At 43.7% G+C, this 26065-nt stretch overlaps 1 long non-coding RNA gene across 1 annotated transcript in view; it reads left to right on the top strand.

Moving 5' to 3' along the window:
- LOC116452086 overlaps positions 1-26065 on the top strand; it is a 149107-nt gene that overhangs the window by 92555 nt on the left and 30487 nt on the right. Inside the window, exons 4-7 of the long non-coding RNA XR_004243397.1 lie at positions 19592-19629; positions 21333-21457; positions 22020-22058; positions 22561-22779. This is a non-coding gene — a long non-coding RNA (uncharacterized LOC116452086). The remainder of the gene's footprint in view (positions 1-19591; positions 19630-21332; positions 21458-22019; positions 22059-22560; positions 22780-26065) is intronic.

The following is a 26065-nucleotide window of genomic DNA, read 5'->3' as shown; positions in this document are numbered from 1 at the left end:
TGGAGCTCACAGGCTGACACGGAGTCCCCGTTAATCACATCTCAGCCAGCTGCATGCAGACTGATTGCCACCTTGCACACATTTCTAACGTGAGGTGTTCAGAAGGTCATTGCTTATTCTTATTGCTGAAGGGGATTCAGGTCGTATTATGGGTATTTATTGTTCCTGAGGATTTCTAGTTTTTTATTACGGATGCTTGTAATCAACCTGCAGTGTTATCTTCCAGCTCAGCGAGTGGCACAGTTTGCTCAGGCTGCTTATTTCCAGAGAGCAGGCAGTGTACCTACCACCCAAGACACACAAACAAATTCGTTCCCAGTAGGATCATAACCTGCAGTTCAGGGAGTCAATTTTTCTGCAGTAGCTTCAGTGTTCCGTGGAGTCTCATTAATGCACATTTTAAAAATCTGCACAGATGCCTGAGCAGGCATTAGGAACCTCAGAAAATCCAACCTTTAGTTTTGTATTCGATGTGACTTGACTTTTTGTGGTGTATGATAAGGAGGTGAGACTAATTGCTGTCAGAGCTGAATTCATTGGAGTTCTGCAAAGCACAGATTTGTGTTAGTGTGGCCGTGGAAATGTTATGCTCCGTGTGCAAACGCTCGCAGGTTCAAACCTTATCAAATGTGTCACAGAACCAGTGCTCCTCTTGAACCTGTAAACTTTTCAAAGCTATTAACTTTTCCTAATTTACTTGTCTGTACACCGGGGTCATGGTCCCAAGTTCTTGCCTCTCTGCATCAGGGTATGTTCAAAAGGGTAGAATACAGAAAGGGTCCATAGGATTTGAGCAGCAAAATTGCTTTCTTTGAAATCTCTACCTCCAACCTTCTCTGGGATTTTTTTCCTTTTTTTACATCTTGGTAAAAGAAGTATATGGGTATAACAGTCCTTTTTTTCTTTAAATCAACAGTTGAAAGTGATTTGCTCTGATTAGGCTCTCAAGATTGCTCTAAGTTACAAGATTGTTGGGTTTAAAACAGCAGGTGAATTTTCTGTGCCACTTAATCCCAGCAGAGTTCACACTTTGCTTTCTAATCCTGAAATACCCTTTCTCCTTCTTGGATCTCTGCTATCGTTCCTGCTGCTGCAATGGTGATCTAAGCATCAAGTGAGCATTCAGTAGTTCCCACTTTTGCAGGACTTTGCAGGACTGCAGGGGGTATTTTTGAAAAGTCAAGCCTTCATTCTTCTGCGGTGCATACACTGAAATCCCCCATAATTAATGGTGGATGGGATTTTCACCTGTAATCTTAAGAGCTGAGAGGATCAGGGGAAACTGTCCTGGTGCAGGGCTGTCCATCACAGCAGGTCAGTGTGATGGGCAGAGGGGAGAGCAGAAGCTCCCAGAGCAAACCTCCTGGGGCAGGGCAGCTGTGAAACACAAGGGAGTCTCCCCTGGGATTTTTAGGTTCATGGTGGATATTCTCTCAGCCCTGGAAAGGTCTCAAGGTGCTCAATAGTTTTTTACCCTGCCCTTCACCAATCTGAAATGAAGCCTGTGGGTTCTGTGTGGTCCTTGATTCAAAGGGAAAGCAGTGCTAAGCCTTGAAGTCTGTACAGTCCTCTAAGATGTGACAAGTGACAGGGTGCCATTGCTGTCCTGAGGGATGACAGGGCTGTCCTTTGCATCCAGACTGCTCCAGCGGGTTTAATTTCGTCTGATAAATGAAAGGCATTAAGAAACGTCTCCTGCCCTTTGAAGATACACCAAGAAATTTCTCTTGGCTTAAACACAATATAATGAGGTTGTTAATCCCAGAGTTTACCCTAAAAATATGGGGTTTAAATGGTTTGAAAGTGCACTGCAGAAAAGCAGTCATCAGAAAAGCCATCAAAATGGCTTGGTAATAAACAGGCACCTCTCATCATGCACCAGCAGAGAGAGGCCTCATTTCTCAGCGGTTAAATAGTAGCATTAGAGATGAGCCACTCTCTGATTTTGTTTGCAGGGTAAATGAATGTCCAAATATATTCTTACTGAGGAAGAGCTATCTCACCATTACTGAAAAATACATGCAAATGTTAGGGTTATAATCTGCTTTAACCAAATAATGCACAACAATTAACTGTTAAATTATTGATGTGATAAAAGGCAAAACAGCCGCTAGGCACAGGAGTTTCCATGACTTCAACACTGAATAATGAAAACTTTCTCCCCATTTTTGTCAAGAGTGTTATTAAAATGTAATTCTTCTTTTTTTTTTTTTTCCCTTTGAACTTTGAAGTCTATTTAAGGAAGGCCATTGGGGAAAATTTAATTAAATTGGGAAAGCTAGCTGGCATATTTACCATTTCAGGGGCCAAGCTGTATTTTTGCAGTGAGAGGTGAGTTGGGTTTGCATTCAGAAGAGCAACCTGTCCAAAGTCAGCCCTTAACAGCAACAAACCACAGGGGCAGAATCCGGTTATTGAAAAACAGCTACGTGGCCAGTGAGGCTTATAGCTTTATGTCATCTTTAAGACTACTGAGTCTCTTTTTGCATTGATAAATAGGTACAAGAAGGCCACTTGGGGTAGTGTGACAGAATTTCCTGTACAAGGAAAAACAGAAAGTTTGGGGTTCAGTGGCCTTTTAGTTTAGCTCAGAGAAACAGATTCAGACCAAATTAGGTGATTTAATTACGCGACCGAGTGCTGAGGAAGGGCCTGGATTCTCCATCTCTCAGTGTCCTCAGGTCTGTTACACAGAGCCCAGACTGGGTGACCAGATGGCCCTGAGGGACTGTGACCAGGACATGTGTGGGATGGGAGGGATATGGGGCATCCAGTGAGGAGTATTTTAAGATTTATGGCACAAACTGCAGTTTGTAGCAGCTGGAGAAGGTGGGATGTGGGGCAAAGCTGATGGCAGGGTCTCACCAGCTGCTTTTTCCCAAACCTGGAAATGTGATGTTGTACATCCCCTAAGCACAACCCTGCCTTAGGCAGGATCAGACTGTTGCTACTAACTTCTGGATTTCAGGCAGCACAAAGTCTCAGTACCTGGAGATAGTGGGCACAGCCAAAAACCCCTCACAAGAAATAAGTAACGTGTTGGGAACATTTGACAAGTTTAGTAACTGTGCCACAACCTAGATGGGGGTTTTGTTTGTTGGAGACTTGTTTATTTTTTCTTTTTTTTTTTTTTTTTGCACAAGTCTGCTAAATTATTTAGGGGCTGAATTTTAAAATTAGAAGACATGGCATTAAAAAAGTGATGAATATTTTATGAGGGGTTCTGGGATTTTGTGGTATCAAAATACACGTTGCAGCCTTGGAGACTCCAGCACGGAGCCACAGGAGCACTCACTCCCCTCTGTCTGACCCTCAGTGCCCATCACAGCTGCAGCACAGAGCAGAGGGGTCCCTCCATCCCCCAGTGCATGAGGGAACCCAACTGCATCACCTCACATCAGGTTTCAGTAGTTTTCCTTTTTGGTGGTAAATAGGAACACAGTATTTTGTCTCGGTGGAGTTCCTCCATATTCTGTGAATGATTTTTAGGTGAGGAATGTGGGGTTTGTTTTACAATACCCAACAGGAGAGGTGAAGGGAGATGCAAAAGCCATTTGAGACTGCTCCCAGTGGCACCATGGGATCAGCAAAGCTGCTGGGCGGTCCAGGGATGCTGGAGAAGCAGGAGTCTCTGCAGAGACCACAGGAGTGGGAAGCACAGGCTGGTAGGGATAGAATCTTAGGAGGTTTCTCTGCAAGCAGGCACAGCAAGAATAAGATTAATGAGCTTTCCTCGAGGACACCATCAGGTATCCTAGAGAGGTGTGTTTGAGCAGGCTGCTGCACTCTGAGGTCTGTCTGTACCTCAGTGGATCCCTTGGCAACATTTCAAGTCAGCCAAGATCTGCAGCAAGTGATGGCTACAGCCAAGCTTTCTCCAGAGTAATTTACCTGTGTCTAAAAGTATGGGAAATAAGTTCTGATGACACTTCTTATGAATTAGCAGGCCTTGCTCACACAAATCAGGAACTCAATACAATATTCAGGCAGCACATTAAATCTCCTTCTAACATGCAGCATGCTGAGACACTCTTCGTTATTAGCAGGGGTACAAGGAGCTGGAGAAGTGCCAGCTGTCCCCTCTGATGGCAGCAACGATGACACAGGCAGAAATAATTAGTGTCTGCTGCACGGCTGGCGTGGACAGTGCTGTTCTTCAGAGCTCCCCTCCCTCTAGGTGCTACGCAGAAATCCTTGATAATTAAGCAGCTCTCGGTGACACTGCAACATTAATAAACCCTCAGGAGCTGCATTTAATGTGATGAGCAGGCACACAGGCCTCAGTGCTGGCGGGATGGTGCTGCTGGGGATGGAGCCTGGGCTGGGGTAGCAGCAGCACAGCCCCTCTGGGTTCAGAGGACCCGCACTGACAGTCTGCCCTTGCCTGCAATGTCAGAGCCAGTCCTTGGCCTTAAGCCTGAGAAGCAACAGCCCTTTGCTGTTTCCCACAGTCTTTGACTACAGTAGTGGGGAAGTAAATATTTTTTGGCAAAGAAAGGCTAATTTTGAAAGGGGCTAAATTTTCACCCCAGAATAGAAGTTGAAACAGTATCTTGTGAAGATCAAAAAAAACCTGACTGTATTTATTTAATTCCTTGTTTCATTTTTTCACACATCTACCTTTCCTGCTTCGTTTTCCAAAGCAGGAGACAGCTCTGTGCAAGGCTGATCTTGGTGGGATATTCTGGCAAAAGGTTCTGGCAGTTCTCTGGTGTACCCACCACCACTCTCTGCTATTAACCAGGCACTGAGAGCTGACTGCACACCTGGGTTTTTCGAAGGTTTTTTTCAGGAATAGATTTTCAAGAATTTTAAGACCCATCCTTAAGAAAAGACCCATTTTCCTTAAGAAAAAATTAAATGAAAAAAAAAGAAAAAATTGAAAGATGAAATGAAAGTTTTGCTCTGCAGATCCGATTCTGGAAAAGGGGATAAGTTTCTTGCTGAGAGATGACTTCACAAATTTACAAACTTAGAGGCTTAGGGAGAGACAGCCCCTCAAGCTCCCCCAAACATGTGTTTATGAGAGCCAAGGCTGTTCATGATTACTTAGCACCACAAATCAAAGCATCCTTTTACACAAAACAATTCCCTGGACCAAATCAGAAGAAGGAGTTAATTTTTTCTGACCAGATTATGCTGCAATTATAATGTGCACCAGAGAATAATTTATTCCTCCATTGCAATGCTGGAGATGTTTCCTCACTTCTACATCATCAATTTCTCCTGCTATTGGCAAATACTGCAACAAAGAGAAGGAAATGGTTTCAAATGTGTCCATCCTACTGACATGGATTGTAATGAGCATGGAAAGTGGGCCAACATTAACTCTCATAGTGTCAGTAGCATAAGCCCAAGTGCCAAGCCATTTCAATTAATTATGTGCTAATAGTCTCTGGGCTGGTGCAGTGTTCAGCATGCTCTGTGTGCACGAGTTATCCTCATCAGTTCTATTTCTTCCTTTTTGAACAAAAATTAGCAGTAATCCTTCAATTTTGTGGAAGCCTTCTGTTGCAGTCCAAAAGTCAATGCAGCATTCAGGCTTCATATGCACGTTATCATTCCCTCAGGCCCTCATTGAGATGGTATTTTTAGGAAAGTTAAACACCATCAGTAGCCTGTGTCCTGCTCTGGCATAGCAAAGTCATTCCAGAGCTGCTGTGGGTAAGGTTTACAGCTACTCTGGGGCACCAGGCGGCCAAAACAGCAGAAGCACGGTGGCAAATAGAATCCTAATAGCCAGAAAATCATAAGAAAGGTTTTTCTTTAGGCAGATATGTTTTCTAGTTTGGGGGTTATTTAATCACCTCTTTCCAAGGAATGGCTGTCTTGGACTCTCAGGCATAGGCTGATGGAATATCCCTCGTTGCAGTTAATGGAGGAATATCTTCTATGGACCTTTTTCACTGTGAAGCTAAATATTTTAGGAGAGCCTGGACTGCTCTGGAGAACTCTCAGTATGATTAAGTACAGCACTGGAGGGCAAGCAAAGTATGCACGTGGTACTGTGGCAAAGCCCCTGGAATTGTTGGTGGTTCCTGTGGCAGAAATCTGCCCTGGAGGCAGGAGCTCACAATTCAAGGCTGATTTGGAAGGATTTGGGAATCTGCTCTCTGGCTTCTGTTTTAATTGTTGTTTAGCTGTAAACATTCCCTCAACCCAGACTGCATGGCAAATATCAAAATCAGAATAATTAAATGATTGCAAGTCCCAATGAAGATCCTAAATAAGCAAAAGTCATTCAAAGCAGCTGGCTTCAGGACCACATCAGGCCTTGCTATCTATGAGACTGCAGCTTAAAAATGAGATACACTTTTCTTCCAGCTCCCCAAATCATAGATAACAAACAGATATTTAGATATCTCTTCTGTCTAGGCAGAAGTAGTAATATCACTACATTACTACTCAGCATGTAGTAATACAGTAAGTGTGCAGGAGTCATGGTTATTTTGACCATTCTCTCTTCCAATTAGTATTTATTTTGAAAAAACAGATCATAGCATTCTGTGCAGGTGCTGTGAGGTAATGTGTGCTAGTAACCCAATACAAGATCATCTCTTTCTCATGCAAGGTCATGCACATACTGGCTGTCAAGCTTTTTTCTTCTGGTGGGCCTATTCTTTGCCTATGAAGAAAACAAAAAGGACTCTGGTCCAAAATCTGCACTCCTGGTCCACATATTCATTCCATATAAAATAAAATCTCTTTGATTTTTACTCCCACACCTACTTCAAAGACCTCACTTTGTTCTCAGGGTACACAACCCCCCAGTACTTATATTTTCTCATGAGCACAGGGACCTTTCCATAGAGGCAGGGACAATGTGACATCGAGACCGTGAGAAGCCATCGCTGCCCCACTCCTCCGTGGAGAGCTGTGATTTGGGTCAAGGCCGCTCTCTTTGCTGCTTGAAATGAAGATGAGTAGAGCAGGAGGACAACTCTTGGAAGGTTCTAGTAGTATATATCCAGAGACTACCATCCCTGTCAGAAGGGATGGATGTTTCAACAGCCAGTCAGCCAATTTCACGCTGAAATTAAAGTTGTCAGTCATCAGGTGGCCTGCTTGGTAGATAAGTGATATTACAGTTTCACATACCCAGGCTTTTTCCATTGGCCAGAGTTTGATGCAGAATCCTTGCTGGCATGCCATTGACACATAAAATGTAGCAATTATTGCTAGCATTTTTATTCTCAAGGTTTTTTGGCACATTGAGTTCAGATTCCCATTTGCTTGGTTTGATGCACGTAAACAATCCAATTTTTCATCAGTTCTGCTCAAGAGCTCATCAGTGATTGCATATGGGTGTAATCAAGTAAGCATCGTTTACTAAATCCAAAGCTTAGTTCTTCATTTCCATCAGTTCTCACTTCTTTTTATACTTTCTAGAACAGCTCCATATTTTTAAATAGCGTTAGTCAGGATTCTCTTTTGTTTGTTTGTTTTAATCTTACTGATATCATTTCAGTGGTTCTTTTTTTACTGCTTGAAGTGTAATTCCACTTTCCCCACATAATTTCCTTGCAAAGCCAGATGGGCAGAAATGGTTCCATGCCATGCTGAAACCCTCCATCCTATTTATACAAGATAAATCTTGTTGCTAAACAATTCTGAAGAACGTGTTCACTATATAATATCTACTGAATTTGTCAATCAAGTCATTCTTATTTCATCTTTCATCATTCTGCTGTTCTCTACACACTTGTTGTGGAGAAGGGGGGAAAAAACGAAGCTGTAGAGAAGATGATGACAGGAATCTTGTGAGACAGATGAATTTGTCTACCATTGTTTTCTGCTGATGGTGACAAAGAGATTTATGGGTTTTTTTGGTCACTCTTTTTTCCTCTTCTCCCAGAGGCACACAGAGCTGCCTTGGGTTAAGCAGAAAAGCTGCTGGTGCCAGTGCTGAGGAGCAGAGTGCAAACCCTTCTGCTGTGTGTCAGGTCTCCCAGCTGACTTGTGTGCTCAGGATTCCGTGTGTCTAAATACTCCTGATATGCATCTCTGGAAATACATGTGCGGAAAAAATACATTTCTTTCATTAGGAGAGCACACTGGAGGTTTTGGGAGGACGTACTTGTAGCAAGTTGTCTGTGCTACATATCGGATATCTTTATTCAAGTACAGCTCTTCAAAGCAGCCTTTCAAAGGGGCAGAAATTCCCATTGTGGTGCTCAAAGACAGAGGCTTCAAGGAGAGGGAGTGAAAACCCTCCCTGTGCAGTCAGGCATCTCAGCAGACATGAGCATTTCTCCCTCCTTCGTGCTTGCCTGTTGCTGCCCTGCTATGCTGATCACACTTCTGAAGGCTGACTGTACTTCTCATTTAGTTCAGTGGCAAAAACCCATTAGCACAAAGACAGAGGCTGATTTTTCTTTACCCGTTTGCCTCCTATGTCTTTCAGAGGTTTTTAGCTCAGCCTCCTCTCTTCTTTGTGTCATCACCACTCTCAGAGATCAAGAGAAGGACAACTTGGGCTGTGCAGCACTAACAAAGCATCAGTTTTTCTGCTCGGGATTTTGCCCCAGCCCACGTGCCCAGGAGTGAGGCTGAACACCAGAGCCTCTGCCTGGACAGGAGAAGATGTGCTGGGAAATTTCCAAGGCTTTTCCTCTCTGCTACAGGTACTTTCATGCACGCCTGGATCAGCTCTGTTCCTTAATTGAAATCATCCTGTCCTCAGCACGCTTAATCCTCTCCTTCGTGGGAGTCCCTTTCCCTCCCTGAGCTTTCTGCTAGCGTGTTTGCAGCTGAGTGTCACTGTTATGGGAAGTGGCACATGCTGCCTTCCACTTTTTAATACTTCTTTCAACTGAAATAGAAAGCTTTTCCCCATAGGCCTTCCTATTTCTCCCATTTTCTGCATAAATGCTGTATGAAATGCTGGGATCTCCCTCATCTGGACCCAAGTGCTTTGTGATGAGTGATAAAAGATACCTTAAAAATTATCTGTTCTAGTGCAGTGGAAAAGACTTTTGCAGTTTTGCTTTTTTTCCCCTTGCCTTAGACAGTCTCTCCCCATTTTTACTAATCTTGATTTGAAAGTGCTTGAAATTCTGCTTTCAAAAACAAAAATGAAGTCTGAAAAAGAGCACCAGTTCCTCCTGTCTTAAAGGATCCAACTCCCCAGCTTCCCTTGATGATAGTTACTTTATTTGTTTTACCATAATTCCTTGTTCATTCTTGCTATTCTCTTTTTTCTTTTGCTGGGCTATGGTGCAGGACTGCTGTTTCAAGGTTCACTTACAGTAGCAGCCAGGAAATCATGTTCTCTCCACAACACTCAGAGTTTCCAGCTCCCAAAGGTCATCTGTAGGAAAGTCTGTGTGAGGAAGTACAAGAAAAGGTCTGGAAATGATTATCCAAATCCGTGTAACTGGTTCATGGAGGCCACACAAGAATAGCCATCCCTGTTGGGTTTAAGATGGAGAAGGGAAGAGATCTCCTGGCTCATGGCTTTCCATATTAAGCAAGAAGAGTGTTGTGACAATTAGCAGAAGTACAAACTGAGCTTGTACTTCTCAAATTACTCATTTTCACCAGCTCTGAGGCCCTGATTCAGCAAAGTGACACAGCTGAAGTCACTCTCTCCCAGCAAGTCTCACCAGCCCAGCTAGAGCACAGCTCTAACCCAAGCCTTCCCTTGCTAGCACAATTAGAGAAAATACCCTGATCTCTTTGACTGCTTCTTAAAATAACTTCAAAGGGATTTTTATATGGAGAATTTCATGTGGGGAAACACTGCAACCAAACAGCCAGGTGTTTTAAGAGCCTCATCTCAGAGGAGTGGTTGTGTTTGCTGCATTATGATCTTGGTAGAGCCTTTATTGTAATGTTCTAGAGGTCAGGTTGAAAATCCTGATTTGCATCTCAAATCCTTGCTTATAACCCAATAACAAAGTATTTTTTCAGCAGTTTGCCAGTGCAGTGATTTGTTACTTGGCTGTACAGGTACTTAATATGAATAGTTAATACAATTTGAGTGCTGTATTAGGGAAAAAGACATGTCGTTTGTAGAGCAATGTGGTGGAAAATCCTCTCGTAGGAAGGAAATAACTTAGCATTTTTAGTGCTGGATGAGCTAGTCATGTAAAAATGGTATTGGAAACGTAGAAATCTGCCATTCTTTTATGCTATTTCCTTCACAGTCATTACTTATGCCCCTGTTATCTTAGTCTGCAGTTATTTGGTTAGTAACTGTATGTTAGTAACTGTAGTAGAAAAGGTACCTTTACCTTTATGGACTGTTCAGCTTGGGTCCTGCACAGCATAAAAATAGAGCTTATCTATTCATACTGTCTTATATCAATAGGCTAAGGCATCATGTTTTTGTCCTCCCCACTCATCTTTTACCATGGAAAAATGATAATTAGTCAGAAGACGTAGGGAACAGCACAGTGGAAAGTCCTTATGAGTAAAATATGGAAAAAATGTGACCTTAATAAAGCAAAAAATAAAAGAAGTTGGAAGCCTTAAGCATCCCTTAAATAGTTGGTTTTTACAGCTGCAAAAAGGGTGGAAGAATAGATTGATAGAGGCAAGTTGGACAATGGTTAAACAACATAAAAGAGTGTTCACACATTAACACAGCGTGGGTTTCCTCTCTGGGTTTCAGGTATGAGAGTGTGCATCCCACACAGACGTGGTAAATAACCCAGGGCAGTGGTGGCTGAGGTGTCTCCGTGGGTAGGTCACAACCCAAGAGCTAAACGAGCACAACTGCAGCACTTCTGGGCTAACCAGGTGGCTATAAAAACCTGACCTCTTGCTGCTGGGTGTTTGCATTGTTCGTGGCCAAGAGAGGTTGTTTACTCAACAGAGTTAAAAATCTGTGATTGTTGTTACAGCTTTGTTCAGCGAAAATTACAGAGAATTGTTTCCCAAGACTGTGTTAGAGCTGTGTTTGATCACACTGATTGCTGGTGCTTTAACAACCATTGGTATTAACAATTACTCATAGTTGCTGGCACTGTTTGAAAAACTTCTCTTGCCTCACACAATTTGTTGACAAAGAAGGCTGTTCTCTGCTAGATCTCTTGACCTGAAAAGCTCTCCTCTCTTTTTAAGTTTTGTAAGTAAAATTTCAGATGCATGTAAGCAAATGCAAGGAAAAAGGGACAGTGATTTATTCGGGTTTTTTAGAAGTTGAAATTCAAGTGAAGCATATTTTATGTATGAATGTCTCGATAGAGATGGACCAAGATTTCTTTTGTTGTTTTTCAGATAAAGTGAGTTGACATTATAAAATTGCATCTTCACTTTGACAGCAAAACCATATCCTGCCCAAGTCTGGCTATTATCTCAATATGATGATAAGGTTTTCATGTCACTCCATTCTTTGAGAAACAAGTGTCAGCTCACTTTGACTCACCACTGAGTCAAAATACAAGTTCACTTCAAAGGCATCCTGCCAGAGCTCCAGACACAGAGGCTGTGAGTGAAGCACAGTGACCCTGCCATGCTCAGTCAAGCTGTGATTTTACAACAGCAATGACATGCCCGTGTTAGCTGGCAACAGATAATTCCTGAGTATCTGAGCTGTGGCTCTAAGGTGTAATTTAAGGATTTTTTTTTTTCATAAGCAAAAAGTATTAACCAGGGATGTTGGCTTCTGTGATTTTAAACAGTTTGTTAAAAAAACCCAACACCTCACAAACATTTGAACTGGCCTTTCTCCCTGATTCTAGTTAAGAGCTCAAATAACTCTCTTGAACAGGACTTTCCCAGGTCAAGTCTCAAGTGAATTCCCCCATTTATACCTCCTCACTCTCCCTGACCCTTTGCCATCACCACCTCCGTGTCAAACTGCCCATCACCCAGCACAGCCACGCTCCTGTTATTGATGCGCTCGGTGGTTTGGGTGCAGTGATACAAAGGGAGCACAACCCCACTGACCCGTGACTGTGTTTTCCAGATCTCACTCTCTCACCAGCCACTGCCTGGTTTCACTTCTGAGAAACTGGATCAGATAAAAGTTCAATTGTTTTGCACTGAATTGCAGCGAAGCAGCGCTGTCAGTTTAATTAAACTCCTAACTCGAAGCCTCTGATGAAGGTGCTCGGGAGCAGACAGTGGAAATAAAACAAATGATGGCAGAGTTGTTCCTATCAGGGCTGAGGTGTTCTGCACAAGGGAATGGTGTACAGAGAACATCTCTGCAGCTCACTGAGCCCACAACCTCTGTGATCCAGAGCACAGGGAGCAGGGATATAAACTGGAAAAGGTCACACGTGTTGGGTTGGACCTGTACAAATTACTTTAGAGGGAAACTTTGTCCCATACAAAAGATCAGCTTAGGTTAGAACACAAAGCTAATTTTTCAAAGTTTTTAGTGAATTTCGAGAGCAGAGACCATGTTCTGGCTTGTTGAACCATGTCAGATATAATCTGTAAGGATTTTAAAGAAAAGATTCCTAGAGGCATTTCCTGGATAACAACAAATCTCCCAAGTGGGCTTGAATCTGCAGAAGAGGAATCCACTAAACCCACTAAATTCATGGCTGCTTACTTATTGACCAAAGCCCCTGGGCTGTTTCAGCTCCTGTGTTAGCCTGGGAAGGTGGGGCTGAAGGTGTGAATTTAATTTCTCTGGCAATCCTGTCTCTGTCTCAGGCTTTTTGTGGCTGATGCAAATCTAAGCTATGGGCAGCACAACGGTGAGGGTGACTGAGCACTGGCATGGGCTGCCCGAGGAGGTTTTGGGCTCTCCATCCTTGGAAATATTCAAAAGTCATCTGGAAACAGTCCTGGCCACTGACTCCGGGTGACTGCTTGAGCAGGAGGGATGGACCAGATGACCTCCACAGGTCCCTTCCAGCCTCAACCATCCTAGGGACTGGAGCAGCATCCTCTGCAGAACAGGCTCAGAAATCTCTGTTCACTCCTGTGATGATGAGCTACTCTGTTCACCCCCCCATTTCCTGAAGTGCATCTGCTTTTAGGTGGAAAGTCTAGGAAATGAGTGACTATCACGCTGGCAGGTGGATGCTTTGGGGAAGTACAAATGCTGCTCCAAAGGAACAGAGAAGTCTTATTCTGCTTTAACCTCTCCTTTTCTGCCCTGCAGAGAATCAGTGGGGTGTATCCAGCCAATGGGTCATCTCTGTGGATGTCAGAAGAGGGTGAATACTTAGGAATTATTATTTGGTTAATTTTGCATCTTTTCTTCCCTTTGGCCACCTAAAATTCTACTGAGCAGAAGACAGCTTCCCTGGAAATGAGTCATCCTAGCAAACCCTTCTGTGAACATCTTTTGGGCTGGAGTATATGATACAGATAATTTACAGCGTTTGCTGTTCAAGACTGTAACTGTTTTTATTGGGCCTCTCAGTCTTGGGCAATACTATGATGCTCTTCCTGGAGGGACAGTAAATAAATCAGATGTTTACCATGATGAATCAAACATTATGACTTTTAAAAGCTTTCTTTTCTGAAAGTATTTGCTGTCTTTGGTTGAAACATATTGTTCATGCCAACACATTTCCTAAGAAGCCTGCAAAAAAACCCAAAGACAAAACAAAGGAGGAAACATATGTTTTAAAATGGGAGAGTGGCTCTTCTGAAAACATTTATATGTCTAAGTCTCCAAATATGAGCAATTTTTTCATTTTATTGAGACAGACTTGCAGCCCAACTAGATTTGACATGAATAGTAAGAAAGACCCTCTGAAATCTGGCACTACAGGAGAAACAACATGTTTGTATCCAAAACATCCAGAGGGGAATTATGCAAAGAGATTAGTCATCACTGGAGCAAAGTCTTAACTTCAAGAGCTGATTTACGCAGGGCCACAGCACCAACTTCTCTTCCTGTGCGTGTTCCCTTGTGCAACAGGAAAAGGCTTTTGCCACCCTGCAACTGATGCTGGCTGAGACTTGACTCTGATCCAAACCAAAACAAATATTTGTGCATTTGTGAATTGCAACAGCACAGAGCTGACCTGAGGCTGGCCATGAAATACCAGCCCAGGCTGGTAACCAGCAAGACATCGAGCCCTGACTCAAGAGCTGAGCTGACCCATCAGCTGTGCCTTCAGCTGGCCACACTCATAACAATATCTGCTTTGCTGGATGGAAGTAAAACAAACACAGCCTGAATGCCTGCATAAACTGAGATGATTCAGGATCGCTCTGTCACAAACCTACTGTGAACTTTCAAATATTGATGGACAGCACCCGTTTCTGGAACATGCTAAAAGCTGTAATTATAAAACAGCTTGTGGTTGCAGAGAAAAGTCTAAAATCGTGGTGCAGGGGTATATGGATGGCTGAGAAATTGAGAAATAATAAGAAAAAATCAAATTAAAGGAACCACAGGCTATGTTAGTTTTAAAATATTCATGGCTTTGAAAGAAATTTGGGAATGGTCAGACTCTTAAAGCAGAGATTACAGAGTCTGCTAGCTTGCCTTTCTGGCAGTAGGTGTTGACAACAAGGGCATAAAGTTGTTCATAATATTAGAAAAATAGGCAAAGCATAATTTAGTATGTTCTGTGGCTTCTATTGATTATTTCTGGGCTGGAAAACAGTCCGTAAAGGAGTTAATGCAATTACTACAGAGGCAACTCCACTGTTTGTGCTTTCTGCTGCTGGAACCATTCCTTGTCCCTTGATAGGACAGAGCCGACTCCTGCTCTATCTGGAAAAGGAGAGTTTCCCATCTGTGTTGCCTCCCACCTCAGTTTAACTCCTGTGAGCTGCTCAGGGAGTTCCCTTCTGCCTCCTGATCCTGGTGGATGGCAGGTTTTGGGCTTCGTGCTTTCTCTTCCCCCTGCTCTGCCTGACCCAGGGAGCAGCCCGGGATGTGCAGGCAGGGATGGCATGGGAGCATCTCTGGGCACTCAGCCACACACAGGGAAGAGCAAAGCAAAACGAGGGGGTGTTCAACATCCTGGGCCATGCAAGGGCTGGAAATGATAGTTCATTAACGAGAGGGAAAGGAAAACAATTTGGTTTTCTGAATCGCCCCTCAGCAGGTGGGAAGGGGTTTCCAGTGGGCACAGACACACTGCTCCCTTGGGAAAGCGCTCTGTGGAGCAAAGAGCTTGTCCCTGCATGCTGGGGGGACAACACACCTGGGCAAAACGGCTGCAGGAAGAAAAGAGAAAGAAAGTGACATTTAAAAAACCAAAACTGAGAAAGGAAGCTCAAAGAGGAGGAGTGATGGCAGTGCTGTCAGGAGCCAGCGACCCAAAGACATCCGTCTTACCCGTGCGAGACGAGGGGATCTGATAACACACAAGGTGATTAAAAGCATTGTCTTTGCACTCTGTCCTGTGTCCTCTAACAGGTGTATGAGAAACCTGCAACTCCTCAGCTGCTGTTTGGGGCTGTCAGCCCAAGGAGCTTTCACTTCCCATTCATTACTGCCTCGGTGAGCTGCCGGGAAGCCACGGAGCACAAAGCAATGCCACTCATGCTGCTGTCGCTCCTATTTTCTGCTCCATGAGCCACAGAGAAGCAAAGCAATGCACGAGGAGGACACAGCAACCAGGCTGTCTGGGCACCTCGTGACAGCTGAGATTTACCCTCCTCTAAGGCAGCTGATGGAAGAGGTTATGGCTGGGTTGCTCTGCATCGGTACCATTTGGATTTGGAGAATTCACTGTTTGGGGCTCGTGTGTTTTATTGAGTAGCAAAAAAAAAAAATCCTTGATTTTTCTGCTGTGCTGCACAAACATTTCTGATGAGAGGTGCAGGGCTGGCAGATGCCTGCAGAGTGAGGGAGAGCCTTTCTGCACGTGCTCTAGATGGGATTGGGCTGCCACATGCCTTTCTTGCCTGCATCGCTGCAATTGGCCATTTTGCCTGGTTTTGGAAAACAGCAGGAGATTCCTTTCCCCTGATTAAATGAATAATTAGATCTATTTCAGTATTTACAAGAGACTGCTAAACACTATAATTTCAAGAAAGCCAGGAGAGCCACCTCACTTGGGGTGATGCCACAAGTGGGGTGTTGCCCTGTGGGTGGGAGTGAAGAGCCTGGCTCAGGGCTGTACCTGGGACTTTCTCAGTCTGCTTGAGGGCAGTAAATCAGCTTCTTAAATGTTGTTCTGACTGCTCAAAGTTCAGGCCCAGCCTAAGGTCCTCCATTTGCAAAAGCATCTTGTTTCTGAACATGTCCTTTAGCCAGTCACTGTGTCCTGCCCATGCTGTGGGCAGCTGGGCAGTCCAGGCCAGCACCTGGTACCTTCTAGAAATCGTTTTCCACCTGGCACCTTCATGCTTCAGGGGTGTGCTGCAGCCAGGGCAGTTTCTGTGGAAATTAGTGTGCATCTCTTGGTTTTATGCTCTTTCTCACAACCCTGTGCTTCTGTGGCTTTTATGTTGCAGCACTGGGCCCCTGCTCCCACCTGTGAGACAGAGCCATGCCTGTGCTTGCAGACTTGTTGCTGCAGTGTGACCTATGGGGCTTGGCTTTGAAGAGGCTTTATTGATTTGTCACTGAGGAGGGGAGTGATAAGCCATCCTTCTGGCTGGCCGAGGTCTCTGTGTCTGTAGCCTCAGCACGGCATCTGCTGCAGTCCCATTTTCTGCAGAGAGGTGAAAGTCAAACGTCTTTCTGAAGAGTCTCAGGGTTTGCAGGCCAAATCTCATAGCTCTTTTCAGCAGGCAGTAAAAACAAAATGTGAGCTCCGTAGGTTTGGGATTTGTTACCTGTCCGTGACTCTGGGCATGGCAGGACCTCGATCTGCACAGGGGGACCTGACACATCACCTTGGGATACCTCAGGGCAGTGGAAATGCAGTCCTTGGGATGTATTTAAGGTGCCCTGCCAAAGGGAAAAAAGTTGAAACATGAGATGTTGTGATTGTATTTTTTTTTTCTTGGACAAAAACTATTTGAGGCAAATTTGTGAAACAGTTTCACACAGGAAAGCTGGTCAAAACTTGGAAAAGAAAACAAAGTAATTTAGTCCTTTTTTTTTTTTTTTCCAGTCCAAAATATCTGATTTTTAAATGTGTCCATGATATTTTTATCATTTTTTTTCCTGGATCAAACAAACCAACAGTGTTTCAGCTTGAGGCTAAGCAAGAAATCTTTGATTAGCCCCAAATGATGGTGTTTTGTTGTTCAGTATTTCATTTTCCTGAGGCCAGCAACACAATCATTTGGCATCAATCAAGAAAAAAATGCTTTCAATTCTTTGCTCATTTGTGGTCTGATAGATCCTCCCTGCTTTCCTACCAGTTTGGTCTGTCACACTGTGGGACCTCCACGTTTTCAGGGTTTGTGCCTCCGAGGCTCTAGAACTGGAGAAGCCTGAGGCACCCCTTCCTGTCCTGTCTGATCCCAACACCCACTTTGTTCTAACCATAGTTCCCCTTCCCCCCATGCAGCATGAAGGAATCACACCCAAATACAATAAGAATATTTAACTTTCCATTGCTTCAAGCTGCAGTAATTAAAAAAAAAAAAAATCACTTCTGAGAAGGAATTTATTCCATTGTTATTCAGAATTGGAGTAGTAAAAATAATAATGATGAAAACAAATACTAATAGCCAGACAGGGCCAGTGCCAGGGGCAGGCAAAAATCACTGCCAGGAGCAGCAAAAGAGCTGTGACCCAGCTGTTCTGTGCCCTGGCTAGCAGATGTCTCCTTTGCCTGTGGAAAAGCCCTGGAAAGCTCATGCTGCTGCTTCAGAGAGAAAGAGAAAAGGCTGGGGGGCACCAGTGGCTGCCAGATCCCTCCCAGTCCTCTCACCTTAGGGGGGTCAGAAACTCTCGTGTGAAGCCTTTGAGCTGCTTCCCCTCATGCAGTGTTTTGCACCCAGGAGTTTTATCAACTCCCCTGATAATCCCTAAATCTGAGAACAACAAAACAGGGCATGCCTCAGACTTACATCTTGGAGCATTTTGCAAATAAATTGGAGGGTCTTAATAATTCCCTTTAACACAGGAAGCTGGGTAAAGGAAGGGTTATTTTTCTGACCCAAATGATTCTACCAGGCAAAGCTGACTGCAACGTTAGCCTTCATTTATCGAGCCATGATAGCATCCAGGAGTTGATAGCAGTGTCCATATTCCCATCCTATAGATAAGAAATAGGATAGTCCATCAAAGTGTTTATTTGTACAGCAAGCTAGAAGTGTTACCTATTTTTGAGTGTTACTTATTTTGGGGTGTTGTTTTCAGGGTGGGGGGGAAGGGGAAAGAGTTAATTTATAATAAGTCATGCAAATCCTAATGTGGTCAGCGCAGAACCTCAAACCTGGTGAGCACTCAAAGGTTGTAACCCAAGTGTGTAACCTAGTGCAGGGTTTTTTCTTTTTTCTTCTTCCCCCCAGGACACAACAAAATCTCAAGAGATGTCAGACATGGGCAGGGCAAACAGCTGATCTCTATTTGCACTTTGGGTGTAGCTCTCCGTGGGTGGGTTTTTCAAAATGTGTCTAAAATTGCAAAGGAACACAAGTGCAGAAAGCTCCTGGGAGCTGTGCTAAACCACTTCCCTCATCTGGATTGACTTAACAAGATCAAATACATGTGAACAGGATGAGGACTCACAGGTTTCAACTGCTGCTCAGGAAATTCAGGTTAAACATTAGGAAAAACTTTCTAACAGTGAGGGCCGTTGCATATTAATAGAAATTGCTGTGGGAGGTTGTGTACCCAGTGCCACTGGAGGCTGTTAAGAACAGGTTAGAAAAACATCTGTCAAGAATGATGTAGGCAGAGTTGGTCTTGGCTTGGGGAAGAATTATGAATTAAACGAAGCCCCAAGTTCCCTTTCAGCCCAATTTTCTCTGCTTCTGCAGTATTGCATAGTAGTGGTTGACAGATAAATTATAATATTGCAATTTTTTTTTCTTTTTTAAAGTATATATTTTGAGTTCTCTCTTCAATGTAGCACAAATACAGGTTTCAGTCAGGAAAGGTCCAAAAATAAACAAATCTCAGAATTATTGAACAGGCAAGCAGGAGCAGCACCCTTTTTTTTTTCTTTTTTTTTTTTAAGGGAATAAATTTTCAACAGAGAAAAAAGAGGAAAAAATGAGGCCCCAAAGAAGATGCATCGACTTGGAGATGATGATAGTTATATTAAGAAAATAAATCTAAAGTGTATCAAAAGTTCATACCTTTGGGGAGAAAAAAGCGGGAAAGAAGAGAAGGAAAAGCACAGATATCATTAGGACAAAACCCTAGAAAAGGAAAAAAATCCTAAACAAATTAAATTATACATCTAATGAGCACAAACAGACATCTTCTTTCAAAAGAGATTTAACCCAATTCTTCAAAGAAACAAAACCCAGCAGTAATTAGTAAGTGCTTTTATCTCTTCTGGATTACAGTACCCAATAAAGCTGAATTCCTAGAGGTGATGTTCCTCCTCCCAGAATATGAATCATTAGAAGATGTTGTGCAAGGCTTTTCCTGCCTCAGCCCAATAGGATGCCACCAAAGTCGGACAGCTTGGGCTGTGCTTATTCTGCATATCAAAAAATCAGCTGTGGCCAGACCCCAAACGCAGAGATGAGAAAAAGAAACTGGGACTTTTCCTTTGATGTTCTTTGAGTTATGAATCAGGCCTTAAAATCCTGCTGGTCTCCTGTGTTTTGACACAATACTAAAGTTTTGTAACTTCTTCAGCAGAGTGAAGCCGGAGGGTAACGAGGGAAGGAAATGTGGTAAGTAATAACATTTATATTCTGTTGCTTTGCTTGGGTGCAAGTGCCCCGGCCACATAGAGCAAAACCAGGCCCCTGTTTAGAAAGTGCACGTTGTGCTATGGCCCAGACAGGTCATTCCATGTCCTCCAGAGTGCAGACCTGTATTTCACATCCCTTGAAAATGCAACTCCAGCACTCTCAGGAAGAGGAGGAGGCAGATCCCTGTCATAGCCCCAAGGCCTGGGAAAAGCTCTTATTTACTCTTTGTGGAAATTTCATGCCAGGACTAACCCACAAGTGACTTCTGCTTGCCACTGAGCAGCTTTTTTTGTGACATGAATAAATACTCCATAAATCCCTGATGGAAAACTCGTCATGTCTCACACAGAGATGTGCTCAGGCACCAAGTATTTCAATGTGTATTTGACTTTTCTTTCTGCCTTTGAAGTTTCCAGAGCATCCTCTGATCCTGCAAGGGAGATGGGAGGCTGGTGGTCCAGGAGGGATTTGCCCCCAAGTGTGGCCATGGTTTTACCATGCAGAGATGGGCATAGAGGGTGGGAAAGCCCAGCTAAGCTTGTGCTCTCTGCCATCCTTTGGAAAAAAAACCCAGAAAAATGAATTATCACAGAAATATAGGTCAGGGTGGAAAAACACAACTCAGGAAGGTTTTCAAACTACTTCAGAAAAAATGAAGATCAATTCCTGTGCTACTGCCTTTTGACTTTGCAGCCAGGAGATGTGGTACTGGTAACCCAAAATCTGCATGCTGAGCTGCGTGGATGTTAAGCACTCAGATAAAGAGGGGCAGACGTTGCCAAAAATTTTCTCCAGCCAATTCTTTCAGCCCAAACATTCTCATTACTCTTCTATGGATTCAGACGTTTCCCAGTGGGTAGCTTCTCTTCCTTTAGTTCCCATGTTCCAAGAGACAAAGTTAATCTGTCTCCACAGAGGTGCCCAGGCTCTGTGCTGTCAGCAGGGTTCATATCAGTGCTATTAATCATCTGGTAGTTGCTGTTCTTTCATTTCCTTCTGCTAGCTCGTGTTCTCAGCTGTCCTCCTCTGCTCTGAGGCACACATCTCTCTGCCTGACCTGCATGGGCAGCAGCGACAGGCAGCTCCAGGCTCTGTGTGGGAAGGGAGAGGTTTAGCTGTGCCTGGGATGTGGGGCAGCTCCAGCCACCACAAACTCCTCACCAGGAAATCAGCTCCTGCTGTTGGATGGCATTTCAGAACTGAAAAGTTGTGCCTTGCCCAAGCTCACAGCCGTGTCCCCTTTGCTGTTGTGCCATGTTGCAGCCTCCAGCTGGGGAGCTCAGTGTTCCTGTAAAGCCCAGGAATATGCTCACCTTCCTCACTTTTTTCCTTGCATAAATACATCCTGTATAACTTTAGGTTTGGGGTGTTTTTAATCACACATCCCAGGGTAAGAAGGCGTGTTTATTTTGTCCACCACAGTTATGACACGGTTTCTCTGTAGTCTTTACGTACATCTTCCTCTTTATACTTCTATTTGTCCTTATTATTGGGATAAATCCTTGAGATTAAATGAGATTAAGTCATTTTGAACGATCTCATTCTTATTAGTATTGAGATAAGTCCCTGTCATTAATAACACAGGTAATCATTGGTAATATTGCCACTTGCTCTTTATACACTGTTGTGTGTGCACAGTTCTTTCCAAACAGGTAAAAATTATTGCTCTTATTTTATTACAGTAAAATTCACACCTCTTTTCAGGAGGTTTGGCACCATCCCGAAATGCCATAGTTGACAGCAACCTGAGGAGAGGTGGGGTGAGGATGCCCTGGTGGCAACCTGAGCAGCAAAATGGGAAACAGAGGTAAGAACAGCCTGCAGCACACATAAAACAATGCTCTTTGTGTATTGTAGATGCATCTCTGCAGGGAGGCAGCTTCCAACCAGAGGAGCCCATACATATAACACTTACGTTCTTCACTGTCACAAACTATTTGAGCCATATTAGGGTTCATTCAGTGCCCTGGGTTGTGCATGGAGGCAGCCAGGATAACCACAGCACTTGGTCCTCCAGTTACTGTGTCTGGTATGGAGTGCTTGTCTCAAGTGCCTGGGATTTTAAAATTTATTTATTTATTTATATTTCTACTCTATTTAAGCATTGTGGTATCTCTCTGATACCTTTATCGACCAAAGTGGCATTACTTTTGCAACAGGAAAACCCCCCAGGTCTCATTTAACTTTGTCTGAAAAGTAAAATGGGTAAATCAAAAACATGTACAGAATAAAGGCCGTGAAGGCAAAGGCAGAGTGTTGAGGTTTAGTGGCAGGATGTGTCTGTCTGTTGAAGCTACTTTAACTATGCTTCAAAATTAAAAAGTAGAGAGCCTAAAAATAAATTACTAAAAGCCTTTTCTTATCCCTAGGCCACCTTCAGAGAGGCAGGAATTTTGCTCAGACTACAGGTAGGTGCTATGTTGCTGATCTGTACCAGGAGCTCCCTTGTTCTGAGTCCAAAACTGATCTCAGAAGCTCAGACCAGGCCAGGTTAAGCCTCCCCAAGTCCAGCATTTCTCTGATGAAGCTGAAGTCCCGGTGAGTGGCCACTTCCTGGGCAATGAGATGCTGAGCAGTGGGACCAGGTGCTGCCTCTCTGCCACATTGCCACACTTGTTCTGTCGGCTGCAGAAGGCAGCACTCCTGACACTGCTGCAGCACAGAGAATGCTCTCCCCTAATTACCAGGAGCAGCGCTTTAAGAAGTTACAGCTTCCTGGAATGATGTGAAAAACGAACCGTTTAGAGCACAAGTGAGTAATAGGCAATTGCAGGCTGGAGCATCTTTAATCACTTTCAATTTTAAGTACACTTTTGAAGAGCGTGACTCATTATTACCTGGCAGATCATGATGAAGTTCTACATTTCTGGTAGCCTAGATTACAAATGAAAACAAGATTTTTGTCTACAGGGTGTGCTGGTTGGCAGTTTCTTCTCCCAGAATGACCAATGGCCAACATGTTGTCAGCCAAGGTGGTATTTCTGCCTGAAACTTTGGAAGGGAAGAAGCCACACCACCTGTCTGGAGTGGAGGGGAGGGATGAACCATGCTCCAGCCACAGGCAGATGCCGTCATCCTGCCCTGCAGCTTCCTGGGAGGAATGTCTGGAGCAGCAGGACATGCACAGCCGTGAGTACTGCACTCCAACTGGCCCAAAATACCTGAAGCCATGTTATTATCCCCCTTCTTACTGCGCATCTGCAAATGCCCTAAATTCATTACCAGCATGTTGATGGAAAAGTGTTTTCCTTCTAATCAAAATATTGCTGAATATGTTTTCCCACTGTATGCTCAAGACATTTCTTGCCATCAAATGGAGTTATCTTCTCCCTGCTCTTGTGGCAGTAGCAGCCTGGAGGGGAAGGGCAGGCACTGGCAGGGCACAGGGATGGGCATCTCACCCCCCCATCCCACATGTCCAGGCATTACACACTGCAGTGACCTCTTGGGGAGCAAAGCGAGAGACAGCAGCCCAAGAATCAGGCAAATTGGATGTTTTTAAATAGGATTTATGCTTCTGGAGCAGAAAAGGACAGTGTTTAAAGGACTCCCTGCACCATCAGGAACCTGGCCACGTATATGATTGGCATTTGCACTGCTAATGAGACCATTTCTATTATAATGAGCTCATTACTATTTTTACTACTATTGTATTTTGCATGTTTCACAAATCATGCAGGGAGCTGTATTGTACTTCTACTTTCTCTTTCTACCTTGGAAACTCTCAGGGCAGTCCCAGTGGCTGCATAACACAGAAGAATTAATTAACCCCTGTGGAGAGACCAAGAGGGAGTGGCTGGTCATAGCAGGAGAAGGAGAGAAAGCAGAGGATGGAGTCATGGCTGGAAACTAATTCAGTAAGGAGTTCCCATGCTGCACTGAAACCCAGTGCCAAGATGTTTTTATGAATGTATCTCCCACTCAGGAATGTCTGTGCAAAATTAGCCTGCTCCTGAGGGAACACTTGGCATATAGATTATGCTCTTTGTCAACGTTTTCTTGCAAATATTGATTTGGATCAGATTTTGTTTCTCTGCTATTTTGCAGTATTTTGCTTTAATAAATTTTGGATATGCTAGAACAAAGACATTTTGGCTTTGTAGTAATGTTCAAGTTTCCAGTGTTGCTCAACTGGTCTGATTCACGTCCCTTGAGATGCTCCTTTCCTTTCTCAAGTTCCAAACATATGTTCAGTAGGACAGGCCCCAGAGACAGGTCTCGCTGGCTTCCAATGATTCTGTTGGCTTGGGTTGCTTTGGCTTCAGCTCCTTACCATCGGTAATTCCAGTTGGCTCCTCAGTAGCCACTGCCTCAGCTCTAACTCTCAGGGAATGGCCAACACCCTGGAAATCATCCCCTGCTAAATTTCAGGCTACTTGGCTTCAACAGTGCACCACAAGATACAACTCAGAGAGAGAGGATTAAAAGGGGCAACTCTGCCCCTTTGGAAGCTTCCAGAAACCTCTGGAAGTGAAAATGAATCTTCAATGCAAATCAGCTGCTGGAAAATCACATTGCCCTATCATATGGCTGCCACTGATAGGTGTAAGCACAGCAGCTCCTGATGGAGCAGAACAGACATCAGGATGCACAGATGTGGAGGGGGTTTAGCACTCTGAACTCATGCTGAAGGCTGTCTTTCCATTGATTCCACAAAGAGAGGACAAACCCGTGGGTTTGTGTCACGTTGGATGTCATTGACTGCAGCACCAGGATGGTTTAACCTCACCAGACAGGTGAGAGTTGTCCAGAGTGGGAATGGCCATCTGCCAGACTGCATTCCTCATCTACATATCATACCTTTGCCTTGGCCATCAGCAAGGAAGAAGGCTGTGCTTGGATTTTTCTGTTCACGGCGACTCCAGATCCAATTTTTTTCTTACCTGTAAAATTCAGATGTATTCTGAAGTCACATGTGAAGTCCAACAATTGCTTAAGAAAACTAATTTCCACCAAAGGACAAAAAAAATAGTAAATGTGTGAGTACATCTGCCTGTTGTTGGAGCTACCAAGCTGCATTTTGAATTTCGGGTCTGTTATTTTGTTAGTTTGACGTTGTAGCTCTCTGACAAGCTCCTTCTGTCTCACTCATCTCCTCTGTGTCCTCTGGCTGCTGAGACATCATCACTCTTTCAAGCCCAGGGTTAGGGCTGGCTTGCTTTTAATACTCAGTAGACTTTGGTGGCATCTGGCAGTAGTACTGCCAGCTGTTGCAGAGAAGATGCAGAAAGGACAGCATCAATGTTTTCTAAAAAAAAAAAAAAAAAAATAAACCCAAGCAACTGGGTGTGTTCAAAGACACTTTCTCACAAATTTATATTGAGGAAAAATTTGGATAAAAAACTTCTGTCTTTTCAGACGAACCTTTTCCTACCTTGTTTGAATAGCTCAACAAGAGCAGAGGAGAAAGAAATAATAAATATGTAGAAAATATGCTGCCTCTCCTTCAGGAATTCAGTAATTACTTAAGTGAACCTAAAGTCTGTTTTTCCCAGCATCTTAGAAATGTCTCTGTGTTGTTCTCTTGTGAGCTTTGTACTGCACTGATATTTTGTGTTTAATAACATGTGGAGTGAAATAGGAGAATTAACGAGAGTTTTGCTTCTGGCGAGATTATCTACAGAATCTGCCTTTGGCTCGATGTACCAAGTGTCTTTTCTGCAGGTGTCTGTGAGTGCCTTGCACTTTGTGACAAACTGCTCTGGGATTTGAGGTCCTGCTGCACAAACCAGCAGGATCAGCTGAGACTGGTCCCTTCCTTAGGAAATTGTACAAAGGGATAAGAAAGAGAGGGAAGCAAACCGGGACCCTTTAAACTGGTCCCATCCAACCAAATCCCAAGGGAGTTCCTCCAAAACTAATGCAAATCTTGATCTCTCCGTTTTCCCTTTCAGCTGCTCTCAGCTTCCACTTCTGTGGACAAGAAGAGCTAATCAGGGTTTTAACATCAATAAGTTAACTTACCTCAGTGTTGTTCATTAGACTGCTTCACTTTAAACTGGAATTGGAAAGGGATATGGAGCACTTGCCATACCGCTCAAAATCTGACCCTGAGTAAAAATCTGCAATTGCACTTCAGACATTTGCTTTGGAAATCCCTCATCAAAGATTTTCCCCTGTTTTAACATTGGCATCTTTATCTGGAATAAGCTGAAGACAGTAAAAATGCCCCAATTTCAAATTCTTCAGATAACTCCCTCTCTTTGTTTTCACTTTGCTATTAAACACAGACAGAAGTAGAGTACGGGCAAAGAAAGCAATCCAAGTTGGAAGGTTTGGCCTTTCAAGGAAGATTAAATTTTGTTTAGCTGCAAGCCTGCCAACTGTTCCACATTCAAAGGTCTGTGGGAATCACTGAGACTTTGGGGCTAGAAAGCTCAAATTCCCTTTACCAGGAAAAGAGATGGCATCATAT

Source organism: Corvus moneduloides, chromosome 16 (assembly GCF_009650955.1).
Source record: "Corvus moneduloides isolate bCorMon1 chromosome 16, bCorMon1.pri, whole genome shotgun sequence".
In the NCBI taxonomy this organism is placed as follows: domain Eukaryota; kingdom Metazoa; phylum Chordata; class Aves; order Passeriformes; family Corvidae; genus Corvus; species Corvus moneduloides.
This window is presented reverse-complemented; position numbering and strand designations above follow the sequence as displayed.